Raw genomic sequence first — 22,495 nt, 5'->3', positions numbered from 1 at the left:
TAAGAGCAAAAACAGAAACCAAGCAGTCGGCACTTCTCTCCCTTGCTCACCCTTAACCCCTTCAGGATGGAGCCCATTTTGGCCTTAAGGACCGGAGCGTTTTTTGCACATCTGACCACTGTCACTTTAAACATTAATAACTCTGGAATGCTTTTAGTTATCATTCTGATTCCGAGATTGCTTTTTCGTGACATATTGTACTTTAACATAGTGGTAAATTTTTGTCGATACTTGCATCCTTTCTTGGTGAAAAATCCGTAAATTTGATGAAAAATTTGAAAATTTTGCATTTTTCTAACTTTGAAGCTCTCTGCTTGTAAGGAAAATGGATATTACGAATACATTTTTTTTTTGGTTCACATATACAATATGTCTACTTTATGTTTGCATCATAAAATTGACGTGTTTTTACTTTTGGAAGACACCAGAGGGCTTCAACGGTCAGCAGCAATTTTCCGATTTTTCACAAAATTTTCAAACTCAGTATTTTTCAGGGACCAGTTCAGGTTTGAAGTGGATTTGAAGGGTCTTCATATTAGAAATACCCCATAAATGACCCCATTATAAAAACGACACCCCCAAAGTATTCAAAATGACATTCAGTCAGCGTTTTAACCCTTTAGGTGTTTCACACGAATAGCAGCAAAGTGAAGGAGAAAATTCACAATCTTCATTTTTTACACTCACATGTTCTTGTAGACCCAATTTTTGAATTTTTACAAGGGGTAAAAGGACAAAATTTTTACTTGTATTTGTAGCCCAATTTCTCTCGAGTAAGGACATACCTCATATGTCTATGTAAAGTGTTCGGCGGGCGCAATAGAGGGCTCAGAAGGGAAGGAGCGACAAGGGGATTTTGGAGAGTACGTTTTTCTGAAATGGTTTTTGGGGGGCATGTTACCTTTAGGAAGCCCTTATGGTGCCAGAACAGCAAAAAAAAAAACCACATGGCATACCATTTTGGAAACTAGACCCCTCGGGGAATGTAACATGGGATAAAGTGAACCTTAATACCCCACAGGTGCTTCACGACTTTTGCAAATGTAAAAAAAAAAAAAAAATTTTACCTAAAATGCTTGTTTTCCCAAAAAAAATTTATTTTTAAAAAGGGTAATAGCAGAAAATACCCCTAAAAATTTGAAGCCCAATTTCTCCCGATTCAGAAAACACCCCATATGGGGGTGAAAAGTGCTCTGCTGGCGCACTACAGGTCTCGGAAGAGAAGGAGTCACATTTGGCTTTTTGAATGCAAATTTTTCTCTGGGGGCATGCCGCATTTAGGAAGCCCCTATGGTGCCAGGACAGCAAAAAAACCCCCACATGGCATACCATTTTGGAAACTAGACCCCTCGGGGAACGTAACAAGGGGTTAAGTGAACCTTTATACCCCACAGGTGTTTCACGACTTTTGCATATGTAAAAAAAAAAAATTTTTTTTTTACCTAAAATGCTTGTTTTCCCAAAAAGTTTACATTTTTAAAAAGGGTAAAAGCAGAAAATACCCCCCAAAATTTGTAACACAATTTCTCCCGAGTACGGCGATACCCCATATGTGACCCTAAACTGTTGCCTTGAAATACGACAGGGCTCCAAAGTGAGAGCGCCATGCGCATTTGAGGCCTAAATTAGGGATTGCATAGGGGTGGACATAGGGGTATTCTACGCCAGTGATTCCCAAACAGGGTGCCTCCAGCTGTTGCAAAACTCCCAGCATGCCTGGACAGTCAACGGCTGTCCGACAATACTGGGAGTTGTTTTGCAACAGCTGGAGGCTCCGTTCTGGAAACAGTGGCGTACCAGACTTTTTTCATTTTTATTGGGGAGGGGGGCTGTGTAGGGGTATGTGTATATGTACTGTTTTTTACTTTTTATTTTATTTTTTGTGTTAGTGTAGTGTAGTGTTTTTAGGGTACAGTCGCACGGGCGGGGGTTCACAGTAGTTTCTCGCTGGCAATTTGAGCTGCAGCAGAAAGTTTGCGGCAGCTCAAATTTGCAGCCAGATACTTACTGTAATCCTCCGCCCATGTGAGTGTACCCTGTACGTTCACATTGGGGGGGACATCCAGCTGTTGCATAACTAAAACTCCCAGCATGCCCGTTGGCTGTCGGTGACTGCTGAGAGTTGCAGTTTTGCAACAACTGTAGGCACACTGGTTATGTATCACTGAGTTTGTGACCTAACTCAGTGTTTCACAACCAGCGTGCCTCCAGCTGTTGCAAAACTACAACTCCCAGCATGTACGGTGCATGGTGTACGGTGACTGCTGAGAGTTGTAGTTTGCAACAGCTGGAGGCACACCGGTCGTGAAACACTGAGTTAGGTAAAAAAAAACTCTGAGTTTCACAACCAGTGTGCCTTCAGCTGTTGCAAAACTACAACTCTCAGCAGTCACCGACAGCCAACGGGCATGCTGGGAGTTGTAGTTATGCAACCAGCAGATGCACCACTACAACTCCCAGCATGCACTTTAGCTGTTTGTGCAAGCTGGGAGTTGTAGTTATACAACAGCTGAAGGTACACTTTTCCATAGAAAGAATGTGCCTCCAGCTGTTGCAAAACCATAAGTCCCAGCATGCCCATAAGGGAATGCTGGGAGTTGTGGTGGTCTGCCTCCTGCTGTTGCATAACTACAGCTCCCAGCATGCCCTTTTTGCATGCTGGGAGCTGTTGCTAAGCAACAGCAGGAGGCTGTCACTCACCTCCAACGATCCAGACGCTGCAGGTCAGTCCCACCGCCGCAGCTGCTCCTGGGGCCCCGATCCCAACAGGGGCGCCGGGGATCGGGGTCCCCAGCACCCGGGGTGCACGTCCCGCACCCGCTCACGTCCTCCAGAAGAGGGGCGGAGCGGGTGCGGGAGTGACACCCGCAGCAGGCGCCCTGATTGGTCGGCCGGTAATCCGGCCGACGAATCAGGGCGATCGTGAGGTGGCACCAGTGCCACCTCACCCCTGCAGGCTCTGGCTGTTCGGGGCCGTCAGAGACGGCCCCGAACAGCCAGTAATTCCGGGTCATCGGGTCACTGGAGACCCGATTGACCCGGAATCGCCGCAGATCGCTGGACTGAATTGTCCAGCGATCTGCGGCGATCGCCGACATGGGGGGGCATAATGACCCCCCTGGGCGATATGCCGGGATGCCTGCTGAACGATTTCAGCAGGCATCTGGCTCCGGTCCCCAACCGGCTAGCGGTGGGGGCCGGAATTCCCACAGGCGTATGGATACGCCCTTGGGCCTTAAGGACTCGGGATGCAGGGCGTATCCATACGCCCTATGTCCTGAAGAGGTTAAAACGGCACCTTCTATATTCCTGCAGATTAGTGACAGGTGTAGTGGAAATTATTCAGTCCCTCTTTTGTGCTGGCATACACTGCTATCCTTGGGGTTCCAATTCCCAGGGAAACAAGATTTCGTATCATAGTGTGATGAAAAATTAAGGACGTCACTCACCGGGATGCAGTGTCAATTTCTTTATTTCAGTGGTGCGGAGACAGAGGGTATACACGGACGACCTTCCAAGGACACAGCTAGTCAGCCATGAGCTAGGTTACAGCTGTTGCGCGAAGCGCCTAGAGACGTGACACGGTCCGTGGCCTGACGTCTGAACTCCCCACGGATCAACCTGCTGCCTCCCTGCATAGACCGATGCGGTCTTTGGATCACTAAGTCCTGTCTGCCTGCAAGTATTTTCTTGTGTGGCTATAGATCGTATGCTGTGTTTCGTTGAGTGTGTAGCGCCACTTTCCATTGCCTACACACCTGGATCCGTGATTTGATGCTTATCTCAGGATATATGGATTTACTACACAGTAGCGCCGACTACTTTCCTCTTTGAGATAATATATAACAATCATGAAAACCTTCATTTTACTCTAAATTACATTGAACAAGAAATGGTTTTAATGGATATACATTTTTTGGTGGATAGAGATAACATGTAATTACAAACCAAACTATACAGGGAACTCATTGCTGCATGCCACAAGTAGACACAAATAACACACCATTAAAAATCTTCCTGGGGGGGGGATTTATTCGAGCAAGTCGAGCCTGCTCTACGGATGCTTTTTTTTTTTTTACCAGGAATGTACAGTTATAAAAGACTCCTAAATAGGGGCTGTCCTCACATCGCCATTTCTAGGGCAGAGGGCATTGCTAGGTCAAAACCGAGGTCTGAATACCTGTATTTAGGGGGTAGAAACAAAGGGTCACTTCAACATACCATCAGGAGAAAATGGCAAATAGGAATCCAGTTGTTTTTTTCAACAGTTTTTTCAAATCAGTTTGACCAAATTAAGCGCATTGTCCTAGACAATCTGCCCATCCTAAAACAAGATCCACATTTACAAGAGATTTTGTCGGTGTGTGGCGAAAAGAAACATTACCATTGACAAAATTTTTCATGATTTTTCACGATTTCTTAAAAAACCTAATAAAAATTGGTTAAAGTATGTGGGAAGTGTATTGTGCGGTACAGCGCGATGCCCTATGTGCCGGTTTATGATTAAGACTAGTCAGATAACATCAGAGGTAAATGGCTGCGCCTTTACTATCAAATCTTACATATCGTGTGAAACCGACCATGTCATATATTGCATATCTTGTATTTAGTGCAAAAAAACAATGGCCCTCATTTACTAAAAGTGGAGTGTCGGTTTGTGTTTCTTTTTTGTGGTTTCAACCTTTTTTTAACTTGGTATTTACTAATCTGTCGCACTTTTCCCGATATTTTTAGTCGCAGGGAAAAATTCTGTCGTACGGTAATTTCTGTCGCATGGTAATTTCTGTTGCAGGGTTTTCTGTTGCACAGTAAATTCTGTTGCAGGGTTTTCTGTCGCAGGGTTTATTCCACTTCTAATCATAAAAAGTGCATACATACATACATGGTAGGACTACGCGTTTCTGAGGGGCTCCCTCCTTCCTCAGGTCCGAGTTACAGTGTGTTGATACAGTACTTTATATACACATATTTCCATGAATACATTAACCCATTAAACATTTGAAGTTTGCCGGGTCTGAATTCCATTGGAGGCTGAGTATGACATCAGCCTCCAGGGTCTACTGGTGGTGTATAGGAATGAATGGGCTAGATCTATAAAATTGTGATTTTTTTGCCCATTGAAATCAATGGGCCCATTGTGGTCTATGGAGATCTTGCGGCAAACGGGGTAGAAAGCTAAACAGCAGGGTCCTGGTAGACCGTGGTTCCCACGGTTCAAACACTTTCTCAACTATCAATTGCGTATGTGCATTTGAGGACTAAATTGGGGATTTGAATCCGCCACAAAAATACCCTACGGCAGTGTTTTCCAAACAGGGTGTCTCAAGCTGTTGCAAAACTCCCGGCATGCCTTGACAGTCAGTGGCTGTCCGGCAATACTGTGAGTTGTTGTTTTTCAACAGCTGGAGGCTCTGTTTTGTAAACACTGCCGTACAATACGTTTTTTAATTTATTTATTTTTATTTGGGGGGGGACGGGACTGTGTAGGGGTATGTGTATGTGTAGTGTTTTACCCTTTATTATGTGTTAGTGTAGTGTAGTGTTTTTAGGGTACATTCACACAGGCGGAGGTTTACAATGAGTTTCTCGCTGGGAGTTTCTCGCTGCGGCGGAAAGTTTGCTGCATCTCGAACTTTCAACAGAACTCACTGTAAACCCGCCTGTTTGAATGTACCCTGTACATTCACATGGGGGGTGGGGGGGGGGGGGGGGGGGGGTGGGGTTGCAAACCTCCAGCTGTTGCAAAGCTACAACTCCCAGCATGCACTGACAGACCATACATGCTGGGAGTTGTAGTTATGCAACAGCTGGAGGCACATTGGTTGCGAAACACAGAGTTTGTTACTTAACTCTGTGTTGGTGTTTCCCAACCAGTGTGCCTCCAGCTGTTGCAAAACTAGAACTCCCAGCACGTACAGTCTCTCAGTGCATGCTGGGTGTTGTATTTTTGCAACAGCTGGAGGCACACTGGTTGCAAAACACTGAGTAGGTAACAAACTCGGTTTCACAACCAATGTGTCTCCAGCTGTTGCAAAACTGCAACAATCAGCATGCATTGACAGTCAAAGGGCATGCTGGGAGTTGTAGTTTTGCAATAGCTGGAGACACACTGCTACAACTCCCAGCATGCCCTTTGGTAGTCTGTGCATACTGGGAGTTTTAGTTATGCAACAGCTGACTGCACACTCTTTCATAGAAAAAAAAGTGCCTCCAGCTGTTGCATAACTACAACCCCCAGCATGCACAGACTACCAAAGGGCATGCTGGGAGTTGTAGTTGGAACTCCAGCTGTTGCAAAACTACAACTCCCAGCATGCCCTTTGGCTGTACATGCTGCAAATTGTTGCTAAGTAACAGCAGGACGTGAACAGGCCTCACCTCCTGCTGTATCCTGCCGCCAGGACCGCCACCGATTCTGCTACTCCTGTCGCCCCCACCGATCCCGAGGGGACCCCTGCCAGACCAGGGCAAGGTAGGAGACCCCCTCCGGTGCCGATCTCCACCATCTTCGCCGTCCCGATCGCCGCCCAGCAGGGTCGTGATTGGTCGGTTGTTCCAACTGATCAATCACGTGATCGTGAGGCGGCACCCGTGCCACCTTACTCCTGCTGGGTAAGGGTGAATGGGGCTGTCTCAGACCCGATTGACCCGGAAAAGCCACAAATCGTTGGGGTTTTCACGGGGTGCTTGCTGATAGATATCAGCAGTCACCCCAGTCCGGTCCCCACCCGGCAAGCGGCGGGGACCGGAATTCCCACGGGCGTATCCATACGCCCTCAGTCCTTAACGACTTTAAAACGGGGCCGTATGGATACACCCGGCATCCTTAAGGGGTTAAAAGACTGTTATGTTCCATGCCGTTGCATAAAATATACAGTAAAGTTACTTCAAGTTTACTTCATAAAATCTGCTGTGGACATTCCGTTATTTCTCCCTGCCGTTTGTGGGACGGTTGGCCGTAGGACCATTACATTAAGGAAACCTCATCCTGGCATCACGACAATTAAGGGTTAACACCAATATACCCTGCACTATCACCGCAACACCCAAGACCACCACATTTTCTTATCCCATTGTGCCCAGGCATAAAAAAAAGAGGTCTTATACAGTATACCTGATAAATTAAAATTAACATCTATGAGAATATTTTCCAAAGCTGCTTCCCACTACTCCTACAATATCTGCCTACCATTTTATTGTAATGGTTAATGGAAATTTTGGATATTAATATAATAGGTGTTCATATATAACTAAAAAGAGGACTTTAGTGTTACCGAGGAGGACTATGTTGTCAAAACTTAGAAGGGATACAATAGCCAAGTCAGTAGTTATGCCTTCAAATACAAGTACATGATGGAGCTGCGTATTAGTTGGGTATTTCAATTATTATTATAGTTATCCCATATCCCCCCCTGTGAACTAGCAGTCAATTCACATCTTGAAATAGAGCAGTGAGCAAAGCATGCACTTTGCCACTCTATTCAATGTCTATGGCACTGCCAAAGATAACTCATATGTGGATGTAAAGTGCTCTGCGGGCGCACAACATGGCTTAGGAGGGAAGGAGGAACTTTGGGATTTTGGAGAATGAATTTTGCTGTCATGGTTTTTGTGGGGCATGTTGCATTTAGGAAGTTCTCATGGTGCCAGAACAGCAAAAAAAAACTCCACATGGCACACTATTTGGGAAACTACACCCCTCAAGGAACATAACAAGGGGTATAGTGAGCCTCAACACCTCACAGGTGTTTGACGGCTTTGCTTTGAAGTTGGACGTGAAAATAAAAAAAAATGATTTTTAACACTAAAATGTTGGTGCTACCTCAAATTTGTCATTTTGACAAGGGGTAATAGGAGAAATTGCCCTCCAAAAATGTAAACCCCATTTCTTCTGAGCAATAAAATACCCCATATGTGCATGTAAAGTGCTCTGCTGGCGCACTACAGGGCTCAGAAGAGGAAGAGCGAAATTGAGCTTTTGGAGAGAGGATTTGGTTGGAATAGAAGTCGTGGGCCAAGCCCCCATTGTGCCAGAACAGTGGACAACCCCACATGTGACACCATTTTGGAAACTACACCCCTCATGGAATGTAATGAGGGGTGCAGTGAGCATTTACACCACTTACAGTGGTCCTTGAAAATTTTTCATTTTGATGGACCACTGTTCAAAAAATCAAACACCTGTGGGGTGTAAACACAGAGTTAGGTAACAGACAAACTCAGTGTTTCCCCACCAGTGTGCCTCCAGTTGTAGCAAAACTACAACTTCCAGCATTTGATGTCTGTCAGTGCATGCTGGGAGTTGTAGTTTTGCAACAACTGGAGGCACACGTGTTGGGAAACACTGTGTTAGGTAACAGAACCCGTTTTCCAACCAGTGTACCTCTATCTGTTGCAAAACTATAACTCCCAGCATGTACTAACAGCCGAAGGGCATGCTAGGGGTTATAGTTATGCAACAGCTGGAGGCACACAACTACAACTCCCAGCATACCCAGACATCCGTTTTCTCTCAGGGCAAGCTGGGAGTTGTAGATTTGCAAGATCTCGAGAGCCACAGTTTAGAGACCGCTGCACAGTGATCTCCAAACTGTGGCCCTCCAGAGCTTGCAAAACTACAAATCCCAGCATGCTCAGGTAGCAAACGGCTGTCTGGGCCTGCTGGGAGTTGTAGTTTAGCAAGATCTGGAGGGCCACAGTTTAGAGACCACGGCACAGTGGTCGCCAAACTATGGTCCTCCAGAGGCAAGATCACTTAGCACGATCGCCGCTGTATAATGTCCCCGCCGCCTGTCTGCAACCGCTGCTGCCCGATCATCGGTGCTATCAGTAAGGGCAGGTAAGGTGCCTGCCTGCCATTGTTCCTCCTTCACCCCCCCCCCCCCCACTCTACCCATGCCTCCATCGGTGGGCAGAGCTGGGAAAAAGAACTTTAACCCCCCGCCCCCCATCTGGTCGGCCGACCAATGGCAGGGGGTAGGAGGAGGTGGCACCCCTATCATTCCTATCCTTCAGGGTGATCGGGTCATCAGAGACCCGATTAGCCCAGAAATACGTGATTCGCCGGCCAGAATTAACCGGCGATCAAGGCAATGTGCCGGGATGGCTGCAGATAGATATCAGCAGTCATCCCATTCTGATCACTGCACGGCGAGCAGCGATGATCAGAAATACGGAGGGGCGTATAGGTACACCCTCCGTCCTTAAGTATAGGGACACAAGGGCGTACCTCTACGCCCTCCGTCCCCAACAGGTTAATGACACAGCCAGTTGATGTTCTTATTTTTACATCCTCTTTTATTCTTCCACCTATGTATCCATACAAGTGCTGTTATTTGTGGGATTGATTGCCCTTTGTAATGACGCCTTTCATTTTACCATGAAACAGTGGTTCTTAACCTTTTTGGCGACTGTACCCCCAAATGCTGAAAGTATGTCTGCAGGTACCCCCTCGCACGCGTGAGGGGTACCCACGGACAAAAGGAGTGTTCTTACCTTTATACTAATGTGAAACTTAATCCCCTTGTGCCATTATTCCCCCTCCATCTTAATCCCCTTGTGCCATTATTATCCGATATGGCAAAAGGGGATCAGAGGAAGGGGGAATGGCACAAGGGGATTAAGATGGAGTGGGAATAATGGCACAAAGGGATTAAGATGGAGGGGGAGAAGTGGCGCAAGAGGATCAGAGTGAGGGAGGAACAATGGCACAAGAGATTAAGATGGAGGGGGGAGGGTTAATAATTACTCCCCCCCCCCACCTCCATATTAATCCCCTTGTGCCAATTTTCCCCCTCCATCTTAATCCCCTTGTGCTATTATTATCGGATTTGACAAAAGGGGATCAGAGGGGGGGGGGGGGGGGGGAGATAATGGTACAAGGGGATAAAGATGGGGGGGGGGATAATCTTCACCCCCCTCCATATTAATCCCCTTGTGCCATTACCCCCCCTCCCCCCACCTTTTGATCCCCTTTTGCCATATCCGATAATAATAGCACAAGGATCAAGATGGAGAGGGAAATAATGGCACAAGGGGATTAAGATGGAGCGGGGAATAATGGCACAAGGGGATTAAGATGGAGGGGGGGGGAGTAATGATTAACCCTCCCCCCCCCCTCCATTTTAATCTTTTGTGCAATTATTCCTATCTCTCCCCCCCCCCCATCTTAATGCCTTGTGCTATTATTTCTCACCTCCCCCAATCCCCCTGGGCTAATATATATATATATATATATATATATATATATATATATATGTACACACATAGAGAAAATCCAAAGAGAGCAGCACTCCTGTAGTTCCTTACAAAAATGATGAGGTGCACACAGTCACGACAGATCCAGGTCACAGATCTCCATAGACAGCAAACGAATAGGCGACAGCACTCCCATAAGATGTAAATAAGCGGTCTTTATTCACATAAGCGTGGTGGCGACGTTTCGGCTAGCTCACCCAGCCATTATCGAGTAATTGCTGTGTGAGCTAGCCGAAACGTCGCCACCACGCTTATGTGAATAAAGACCGCTTATTTACATCTTATGGGAGTGCTGTCGCCTATTCGTTTGCTATATATACACATATATACAGGGCTCAAGTCCTACAGGAACGCGTGGGAACGGAGTTCCTGCACTTTTTCTACAGCAGGAACGCCATTCCCATTAGTAGGAGTTCTGCAGGACTAGCCCTTCAGTGGAAGAGTTCCCACACTTTTTTCCCCCACTTGATCCTTGCATATATATATATATATATATATATATATATATATATATATATATGTGCCAAAGAAGAAAGCAGCACTCCTGGTGGTATGAATAGGTGCCTACTGGCTAGGGTCCCGGTCCAGGATCCTTCACAAATATTCCAAGGAAGATGCATTGGCACTCAAATGATGAAAAAAGTGAATTATTTATTCATCTCATCAGGACCTTGTGATCAATTAAACAATTTAGTATAAACATTATAGAAAAGTGCATAAAAAGGTGCAGCGTGTATGACGTGTGATGAGGTGAGCGGGGGGAGGCAGGAGGTGGAATCCATAAGCTGTTCAGCTTGGACGCTAAGTCACTTCCGGGATCCATCCGCAGGACCGGAAGTGATTATCGGCTCTGTGAGGTCAGGTGGCATGCCATGTGATGGCCGTTACTGTGGACCAGTGACGCTCGCCTCAGCGTGTGCGCACTGCGTACCGAGAGGGTCATGGTGCCATCTTAAGTGTGGGAAAACAGTGCCCTTTTCCTAGTGCTTGTCCCCACAGCACTCTTCTTTTTTGGTATTCTGCACAAATGGTCCGGGAGGAATACGGATTACCGAAGGCTCTCCCAAAGTCCAAATAACAGGCCATCCCAGTCGTTACCATAGGCAACAAACTAGGAATAGCTTCGGTGCTAACCTTATTTCTGAAGAAGTGGGACTTTTCATAATGGATGGCATCTGTTCATACGGGTGCAGCGCTCAACAGATTAGGTCCAACCCTAGACAAGAAGAAGGGAGGTAGGTCCACATGAATTCCTTGCGATCAGGTTAGGCAGAGTGTTCTTCCATCACCTGGCCCATCTCTATGAAATAAGAGAAATAAAAAATTAATAAAAACGTATTACTTGTAACAATCCATACACATAAGTGGTGCTATATCGGAGTTTAAAGGGGTTATCCAGGAAAAACTTTTTTTTTTATATATCAACTGGCTCGAGAACGTTAAACAGATTTGTAAATTCCTTCTATTAAAAAATCTTAATCCTTTCAGTACTTATGAGCTTCTGAAGTTAAGGTTGTTCTTTTCTGTCTAAGTGCTCTCTGATGACACGTGTCTCGGGAACCGCCCAGTTTAGAAGAAAATCCCCATAGCAAACCTCTTCTAAACTGGGCGGTTCCCGAGACACGTGTCATCAGAGAGCACTTAGACAGAAAAGAACAACCTTAACTTCAGAAGCTCATAAGTACTGAAAGAATTAAGATTTTTTAATAGAAGTAATTACAAATCTGTTTAACTTTCTGGAGCCAGTTACATAGTTACATAGTTACATAGTTAGTATGGTTGAAAAAAGACATACGTCCATCAAGTCCAACCAGGGGATTGAAGGGAAGGATGTAAGGGGATAAGGGAAAGGGATGTAGTTTTATAATTCTGCATAAGCATTAATGTTATTTTGTTCCAGGAATGTATCTAACCCTGCTTTAAAGCTGTTAATTGTTCCTGCTGTGACCAGTTCCTGAGGTAGACCGTTCCATAAATTCACAGTCCTCACGGTAAAGAAGGCGTGCCGCCCCTTTAGACTAAACTAAACTAAACACTAGTTGCTTGGTAATGATGGTGTGAGACCATCGAAACGTCGCCCTTTTTGCACATTCGAGATGAATAAATAATTAACTTTTTTCATTATTCGAGTGCCACTGCATCTTCCTTGGAATATATATATATATATATATATATATATATATATATAAACATACAAAAACCCTCCCTCTGTTCCATATACATATATTTCACTTTTTTTCACTTTACCAGGCCTCCTGCAGTCCCGTGTGGCCTATCCTTGGGGCGTGTGACGTCCTCCTGCGCTATGTGGCACCTCCGCACAATGTCAGGGGAGGTCACACGTCTCCCCGGCAACCACACAGCTCCCTTACAGTAGCCAAGGCCGCTGCTCCGGCCGCACTACTGCACAGAGAGCTGCCGCAGCTATGCGCTGAAAAATACTGTCCAATGCATGGCCGGTATTAGTCTGCGCTTACCCCCAAACAACTGGTGGTGTACCCCCTAGGGGTATGCGTACCACCAGTTGAGAACCCAGGCCATAAAATGTACGGTGAAATTAAAAAATATATATATATTTGTGGGGGGAAAGGGAACCCCACAATTTTTATTTAGCTCTTGCTCTATGTTAGATCAAAAAGAGATTAGATTAAAAAAAAACTTACAAAAAAAAAAAAGAAAAATTATGATTAAAAACATGCCATGTACTGAGGCGTACATTTTTTTTTTTTATATTGTTAGGTCTTTAGGGTGTATGGGGCTTATTTGTGCCATGATTTGTAGTTTTATCAGTACCATTTTGTGTAGATGGAACTTTTTGATTTTTTTTTTTTATGTGATCACAAATCAAGTTGTTGCCACAGTGACCAATTTACTAGTACAGCCTGCCATAGTCAGGTTGTAGTAGAGGCCTGCCATGACAACAGATCAGCTTACAGTGATCGCTTCAGTGCTTATATGTTAGTAAAGTTCAGAAAAACAGTATGTAGTTCAAATGTTCCTGGCAGTGGAGATATCAGGGCAAAGACTGATATTAACAGTAAATCATTAATTGCTTTAGTCTGTAGAGTGGATAGTGATCCAGCCAGTGTAACGGGAGTCGCGGAAGGCATGCATAACCACAGCACAGTATCCTTTCTCCTCAAGAACAATTTCTCAACATTTTTATTGTTTAACGTCCAAGAGACATGAAGAAAAGGCATTGCATTGCACGCATTGGCAGCTATAACAAAATAGCCCATAACTCAGGTCTTTTAAGGACATGTTGGGGCTTATAGCCGAGCTTTGGAAGTAATTTTTGTTAGAGTTTTACTGACTTAAATCAGTATTAAGGATGCCAGCATTCAGTTCAGACTTATGTCACAGACCCATAATGGCACATAAAAAAGAAATGTATGGGCTTATATTATATGTGGAACTACTGTATAATCAGGTATCTTATGGATTAGTGAGTATACAAACTATGGTATTTCCAAGCACAAGATAATTTCCACTTAACAGTGGCAAATCTATTGCTCTATAATAATATGGAAACGTAAGGGCTACCTGTGTTGCCATTTTATCTTTGTGCGTCCGGCTCTGCTTTAAAGGGGTACTCCGATGAAAAAATGTTTTTTTTAATCAACTGGTGCCAGAAAATTAAACAGATTTGTAAATTACTTCTATTTAAAAATCTTAATCCTTCCAGTACTTATCAGCTGCTGTATGATCCACAGGAACTTGTATTTCTTTCTGGAATTCTTTTCAGTCTGACCACAGTGCTCTTCGTGACACCTCTGTCCGTATCAGGAGGTTTGCTTTGGGGATTTGCTTGGACTCTGGACAGTTCCTGATACGGACAGAGGTGTCAGCAGAGAGCACTGTGGTCAGACAGAAAAGAATTCCAGATAGAAATACAACTTCCTGTGAAGCCTACAGCAGCTGATAAGTACTGGAAGGGTATAAACAACAACAAAGACGTGGTCTCAAATGGCAGGAGGTGCTCAACCCTAAATACAGTTGTGCATTTATGCTGGGGGTGCAGATCCTGCCCTTGTGGTCCATTGTTAGGGGCAATCCCCAGCATAAAAATGCATACAATGGGGGATGCCTGCAGCAGACTACAAGTACCACAATGGCATCCTACACCAGATAAACGGTGTGGATGTGTAACAATTAGAATAATACAATAATACAGGAATTTAGGTGCACTACTGTGGTAGATGTAAACAATGACATTGGCTAACCCTCAAAACTGATGTTAAAATTGAGACATTAGCCAGTATATCCTTATATGAAGGACACACCTAAGCCACACCAATGCCAAGGTTTCTCAAGTGGCACGGGACCTAACACTAAACCTACTTGTGCAGTGTGAAGTACAGGAAGGGTTAAGATTTTTTTATTAAAGTATTTTACAAATCTGTGTAACTTTCTGGCACCAGTTGATTTAAAAAAATTGTTTTCCACCAGAGTACCCCTGTAAATACATTTCTTTGTGAGTCATATTTGGTGCAAAATATGGGATTGTACCCTGCCATAAGAAAGCAGGAAAATCTTTCAAAAATCTTTAAAGAAGTTATCCAGGAATAGAAAAACAAAGTTAATTTCTTTCAAAAAAACCTCCCTGTCTGTCTCCAGGTTGGGTATGGTCCTGCAGCTCAATTTTATTGAAGTGAATAGAGCCAAGTTGTAATACCACACCCAACCTGGAGACAGACAGGGAGTGGTTTTTGAAAGAAATTAGCTCAGTTTTTCTGTTCCTGGATAACCCCTTTAAATGGGTACTCCAGTGAAAAACTATTTTGTTCAAATCACCTCTTGCTAGAAAGTTCAACAGATTTGTAAATTATCCAAAATAGAGAGAAATAAAGAGACGGCGACTCACCCGATCTTCATAGCATCTTTTTTATTGTTAAACAATACTCACATCGTGACGGGGGGGACTTACAGGGGGTACAGAAGAAATGAGGCTACAGCAGCCGTTTCGCACTAGTTATGCTTCATTTAGATATACTGTACATATGATGAACTATACAGACTGAATACCACCATATCTCTGAATATTGAGCAACTATATAGCATACTTTCACCATAGTTATTTTATGAGCGGCAGTGCCATACAATACCTATATTTACATTGCTTTGATTTGTTAATTACTTATATTAAAAGATCTTAATCCTTCCAGTATTTATCAGCTGGTGTATGCTCCAGAGGAAGTTGAGTTGTTATTTTCTGTCTGACCACAGTGCTCTCTGCTGACACTCTTTTTATTAGAAAAATACAAAACTTATCAAATACAAAACACAAAGCAAGCTTAACCAGCTTTAACATAAATAAGAAATACTCTAGAACCAAAAACAAAACCCAAAAACAAAACCCTGCCTAACCAGCCAGCCCAGCTTTACTAAGATACTAAAATAGTAAGATATTAAAATATGCCCAAAATATCTCATCAAACACTCACACGCTTACCGAAAATGAACATAAGAAAAATAAATAAATAAATAAAATAGCACAACTTGGCTTATCAAAATATAAACATAAAAGTTATCATTACCCGACTATAACTCAAAACCATCCATACTTGGGAACACGCAACAAGAAAACTAAACAGGAATGTAGCAAGCACACCTCAAAAAAAAAAAATATATATATATATATATATATATAAATTTATATTTTTTTCTATTTTTTTAAATTTTTTATTTATATATATATATATATATATATATATATATATATATATATATATACATATTTTTATAATAAAAGTAATAATAATAATCAAAATAATCATATCACACATACATTCACTTACAAAATGACCAAATTAACTGGATCCTCTATCCGGGACTAATGAAAATACCAAAGAAAACATAACAAAACAGACCAAATAACTGAAATAAACTAAATAAACCACATATCAACACAACAACTGGTCCGGCTACCATAACGCTATAACATGAAACAATATAGATATAACAAAATATAGGTACAAAATTACTAAATATACTATATAAATAAAACATAATATAAACAAAATATATGCACTACAGAAAACACCTACAAAATCAATAGAAAACCCTAGGAAAAACCCTACACTAAAACTGTACCCTCACCCACACCACCCCTCCTGTACATGGGTCAGAGTCCATACCGTTCTTACAGTTCACAAAGTCCAGTCCTTAACTGACCCATGTCAGGTCCCCCAAAGATGAACACCACCACCCACAAGCACACCCTCCCCACCTAGAACTCCTCCCAACCAACTTATACACAAACTTATACACACTGAACCACAACCCACTTTAGGCCCAAGTGTGGTCGCCTGTAAGCCCTTCATACCATATCAGCTTAAAAACAAAACAAAAAGCTAGCGTGCACATGCATTAGCCCACCACCAGGAAGAAGGATGGCAGACTTGATACATTCAAAATAATTTTACACTCTTTCCCTATCTCCCCCTACAATTCTCCCTAATCCTATCCCTCCATTCAAACTAACCCTGTTCTCATCCTATCTGTATCCCTATAACACTGTCCCTAACCAAAATAATGGTACTCTACCCAAAAAGGTCTAGTACTTAGGGCACATCAAAAGAAAACCCTCTCCATAGGAGAGAAGCCCTACTGTTACCAAGACTGCCATACTCCAAAGACCTGATCTTCCCAAGGTCACCTGTGATGTTCCTACAGACCTCCACCTCGGAGAGGATTTTCTGTTGGGTCGACACTAAACACCGTGCATTCCACGTGTAGTACCTAACCACTAAACTAACTAAGAATAAAGTGCCCCAGTCTCGGCCACCCAGGGTCCTGAATGCCCCATAAGCCCACTCCGGATAGGTAAGGCCGGCAAGTTGACTCCAGCCGATGGAAGCACCCACCCTGTTGTAAACCCTTACATTAAAGGGACAATGAAGCAGGAAATGGTCCATGCTTTCCAGCGTATCCCCGCACTCTTCTCGGGGACATCCCCGGTCATCAGAGTTCCTACATTTCAAATTGTCCCTCACATATAGCTTCCCCTGAAAGCAGCGTCAGGCCAAGTCCCAAAATTTCTGGGGGATCCTTTTCATGTTTAAAAGGTACAACCCCACCCTCAGATCCCGACCTGGGCAGTCCCTGAGCGCCAGAGGCTTCTGGAAGTGGGTCAACAGAAATCGTTTGTCAAGGAACTGCCTTGACTGGGTCCTGATCTCCCACACTCCCAGACCCCACCGACGTATCGCTTTCAGAGTCGGGGTAGCATAAGCCGGAAGATATCCATGGGGCGTACGGAGGTCCTTCACTTGCCCTCCTGTCTCCCATTTCTGGAAGAAAGGCCGAAACCATTCCTTGCAGGAGAATACCCACGGAGAAGCCCTCTCTGACCAGAGGTTTGAGATGTTAGCTTTCAAGAAGGTGTTGGTTAAGAACACCACAGGGTTTACCATAGATAAACTCCCTAGTCTCCTCGTGCGGTACGTAACCTCCCTCTTGACTAGGTTCATCCTGTTTCCCCATAACAGTTGGAAAAACAGGCTGTAGACCCTAGTGTAGTAGGCCTCTGGCAAGATACATACACTGCCCAGATAGATAAACTAGGGGAGCGGGTACGATTTGATCAGGTGTACCCTTTCCCTGAGGGTCATAGACCAACCCTTCCACTGGTCCACCTTCTGAGCGGCATCCTGGAGCTTACCATCCCAGTTTTTGGTGGGAAAATCATCCTGACGGAATGTGATGCCCAAAACTTTTGCTGACTCAGGATGAACCTAGTCAAGAGGGAGGTTACGTACCGCACGAGGAGACTATGGGGTTTATCTATGGTAAACCCTGTGGTGTTCTTAACCAACACCTTCTTGAAAGCTAACATCTCAAACCTCTGGTCAGAGAGGGCTTCTCCGTGGGTACTCTCCTGCAAGGAATGGTTTCGGCCTTTCTTCCAGGAATGGGAGACAGGAGGGCAAGTGAAGGACCTCCGTACGCCCCATGGATATCTTCCGGCTTATGCTACCCCGACTCTGAAAGCGATACGTCAGTGGGGTCTGGGAGGTATCTCGCCAGAGTATGGTAAAGAAAGTGACCGTTTTGACCCGTAACTAGTCACTTTCTTGTAATGACATTATGACCTGGCTGGGCAGGTACGGGGAGGTGACGGACGTCCCCCGGAAGAACTTTGACAAGCACAATATATGGTCTGGGGCCTGGACGTTTTCCGTTCGTCTCAGGCGTTCAGGGAACACGGTCACCCACATCCCTTCGGCCACCTTCCTGGGACGCGACAGGATTCAGATCTTCTACCAGAGGCAGCCGAAGCTGTGTCACAGGTGTGCTGACCCAAACCACTTTAGTGCCAACTGCACTCAGCAGATATGCGCCCTCTGCTGTGGGGTGGGTCACCTGGCGGCCACCTGTGGACAGATTCGATGTAACTTGTGTGGTGACTTAGGTCACCCGTTCAGCCGGTGTCCACGCTCGTTCTCTAACACTGTGACCGCCCCAGCTGGGGAGAGCCTAACAGTTGCCCCAGTGGGGGAGGGGACTGGTGGAGGAGAGGGGGCACCAAAGCCAGGAAAGCCGACATCTTGTCTCGATCTAGATCCTTCCTCCCCAAGAGGTGCAAGTAGAAGGATCTGACGACCTCCAAGATCCCTGATCTGGACCGATTCAGAGATACTGTACTATCAATCAGTCCTGAAATGACTTTACTACTCACTGACATCTTACAGTTTCTGTAAGGGTCGGGCGAGCGGTACTTCCCGAAATCCCTCTCAAAAACCAAAGATGCGTGCCTATCGTACTGACACCCCATCAGCAAGGATTTCACTCTGGAGATATCCTCACGGCTACCTCCAGTCGAGACGAGAAGCTTGAGTTTCCTCCTCAGACCCTGATACAGGCGATACATGTTCAGGGACCTGAGGCTCGAGAGCTGGCGGAAGAACCCCGGAACCTGCTTCTTGAATATCTCCCACCACTCTGACTTACTACTACATAGGCCCAGTAAAGGTACCTGACTCTGAAGAAAATCCTCAAAGGACTGTCTTATCTCCGCTTCCTCCAGGAGGGACGAATTCAGCTTCCAATAACCTTTTCCCATCCGGGGGATCTCTGAAACATTCAGGGAAAACAAAATCATAAAGTGATCGGAGAACTCCACCTCAACCACAGACACTGCGGAAGAGACGGCTTCCTCCTTTAAATAAAACCTATCTATCCTAGACCTGCGACTACCTTGATGATAGGTGAAACCTGCGTGGCCTGAGGGGCTCCGGATGTGGGCGTCCTCTAGGCGAGCTTCTCTAGCTATGCTAATCAGTGCCACACTATCGCAAGTCAGCGGACCATTGGAGCCTCTCCTATCTTGGGACCTCGTGACATTATTGAAGTCCCCTCCAAAGATCACTTGCCGACTCGTAAAAAGAGATCTTTACGGCCCCGCTTAGTTTGGGGGGCGTAGATGTTAATGAGCCGGAGCTCTTGTCCCTTCATGAAGACATCTAAGATCAGGCACCTCCCCATTTCTAACTCAATAACCCGTCTGCATTCAACAGGAGCGGTAAAAAGGACCGCCACCCCACTATACGGCTCAGCCGCAAGAGACCAGTGGAAGGGACCGCGCCTCCACTCTCTTCTGGCTTTTACCAGGGAGGCTAGATCTGACAACCTGGTCTCTTGTAAAAAGAAAATGTCGGCTTCAACACGGCCGAGAAAATCAAAGGCTGCGAATCTAGCCGTATCTGATTTTATGCTGGCACAGTTAATGGATGCCAACGTCAGTGGGGTGAGTGCCGCCATCCTGGGTGATTGAGTTAGATGGCTTCACCCCTTAAACCTTCTTCCTCTCCTTCCCTCCACCCCCATCTGAATCGGAGGAAGACCCTTTGCCTCTTTTTAAACTAAGGGATATATCCATCCCAGGATCTTTACCTCCGGCATCTGGTATTACCTCCGCCCCTGAGGAAACTGCCCCAGAGGAAGGAGGCTCGGCACCTCCTGGAGGCCGCACTGCCTCCTGACCCTCGAGAGAGTATCCCCAAGGGCCTCATATCAATTTGAAAGGACGATCAGAGGGTCGGAGACTGAGTTGTTCCTTCTATGGTTTGAGGCTACAACTGAAGAGGAGGACGGCGCCTCCTTACTCTTACCCTTCTTCCTCCTCTTCTTTTTCTGGCCACCATTTACTGTCTGCCCCTCCTTCTCCTCCTCATCCACAGTTTCGGATTCAGAGGCATGACTGGAGGAAGGAGCATCTTGACCTTCCCTACGCAGTCTCCCTATCTCCTCATCCAGTTCGGCCCCACCCAAAGCCTCAGAGTTATTCTGAGCCAGTTATTCTGAGCCAGTGTTTGGAGTAGGACCCCGAGCCACCCCTGGCACCTGTGCATTTCCAAGGGCCCTCTTTCAACCTGCGCTTCTCCTCTCCCCTCCGCATAGAGGGGGTCTTATGTTTTTCCTTCACTGTCTTTGGTGCCCCCTCTCCCCTACCAGTCCCCTCCCCCGCTGGGGCAACTGTTAGGCTCTCCCCAGCCGGGGCGGTCACAGTGTTAGAGAACGAGCGTGGACACCGGCTGAACGGGTGACCTAAGTCACCACACAAGTTACATCGAATCTGTCCACAGGTGGCCGCCAGGTGACCCACCCCACAGCAGAGGGCGCATATCTTCTGAGTGCAGTTGGCACTAAAGTGGTTTGGGTCACCACACCTGTGACAAAGCTTTGGCTGCCCCTGATAGATCTGAATCCTGTCACGTTCCAGGAAGGCGGCCTAAGGGATGTGGGTGACCGTGTTCCCTGAACGCCTGAGACGAACGGAAAACGTCCAGGCCCCAGACCATATATTGTGCTCGTCAAAGTTCTTCCGGGGGACGTCCGTCACCTCCCTGTACCTGCCCAGCCAGGTCATAATGTCATAACAAGAAAGTGACTCGTTACGGGTCAAAATGGTCACTTTCTTTACCCTACTCTGGCGAGATACCGCTTTTACAGCGAAATCTCGCCATCCGGGCTCGTTTTTCATCAGCTCATAATTAGACCAAAAGAGATCTAGTCCTTCCGGCCTAACAAAGCTGACGTCAAACTCAGAGGAGCCGAAGGGGTGAATCAGGGCAAAGATGTCCCCAGCCCTGAAACCCATCTGGAAAAGAAGCTCCACCACCTTGCCCCTTTGGGGGCATGCATCTTCGCCTTTCCAGACCAAACGGGCCACATTCCTGCGACCTACCTCCTGCCCGGGTGTCTGGAGGGACCATACGGTCTCCCCATTTCTCTCTCGGAACGCTCCCAGACCATGTCTCTCCACCCAAAAAGACAGGTCCATCTCCTTTCTCCTCTCTTTAGTGCCTCCAGGAGGCGCCGTTGCAACTGACCTTCACCAGATGCAGGAGGTAAAGATCCTACTGAACCCCCAGCCGCCACGCTGTCATAACTCCTGACGACCGGGGGGGGGGGGGAGGTCAGCCGGACCAGACACCGTCCCTACATCCCCGCCTAGGCCACCTGTATTGCCACAAGAGCCACTCTTATTCCTACCATCCACACCACTACTACTACTCTCATTCACACCACTACTCCTCTCATCCACCACTACCACCCCTCCTATTCACTCCACTATCACCACTCTTATTCACTTCACTGCCACTCCTCCCGATCACTCCACTACCACTCCTCCCATTCACTCCACTATCACCCCTCTCATTCACACCACTGCCACTCCTCCCATCTGCACCACTACCACTCCTCCCATTTGCACCACTACCACTGCCACATACACCCCTCTCATCCACAGCACTACCACTCCCATCTTTCACACATCTTGTATTAACATTGCTTTTATTGACAGTATTATTGGGATCAGCAGCTGCTTCACCCACTATCTCTGGGCTGGCCTGGACATGCTTTAGCTTGGCCTTCTTGTACATTCTCAGGTCACCGGCGGCTGCCATTGTCGGCGACGCTGACTCCTCCTCCATTCGAGATGTTACCGCCGACATCACCTCCCGAAGCGGAGGCTGCCCCTCCGGGCGCACCTTCACCCCCTCCTCCTGCCACTGATGTGCAGGGACTCCCCTCTCTCACAGGGGAGATCCCTGCAGTGCCCGCACCACACACTGCGCCCAACCGCACGGGCTCAGTAGCAGGTTCTGACACCTGGACGCTCCCCCCCCCCCTCACAGGGGAGTGCCCCGCAGCACCGACACTACTAGCAGCGCCCAGGGGACTGCCCCCCGAGCAGAAGATCTCACCACACACCTCAGGCGCCTGGACACTCCCC

General features: G+C 46.1%; 1 protein-coding gene across 6 annotated transcripts in view; it reads right to left on the bottom strand.

Moving 5' to 3' along the window:
• SLC6A6 (solute carrier family 6 member 6) overlaps positions 1–22,495 on the bottom strand; it is a 345,728-nt gene that overhangs the window by 266,745 nt on the left and 56,488 nt on the right. For all 6 annotated transcript variants that reach the window (XM_056524916.1, XM_056524917.1, XM_056524914.1 and 3 more), the window contains one exon: positions 11,392–11,557. The gene's annotated coding sequence lies outside the window, so the exon portion shown is untranslated. The remainder of the gene's footprint in view (positions 1–11,391; positions 11,558–22,495) is intronic.

Source organism: Hyla sarda, chromosome 6 (assembly GCF_029499605.1).
Source record: "Hyla sarda isolate aHylSar1 chromosome 6, aHylSar1.hap1, whole genome shotgun sequence".
Taxonomy (NCBI): Eukaryota; Metazoa; Chordata; class Amphibia; order Anura; family Hylidae; genus Hyla; species Hyla sarda.
Note: the sequence above shows the minus strand (reverse complement) of the source record. Positions and strands in the feature narration are given on the sequence as shown.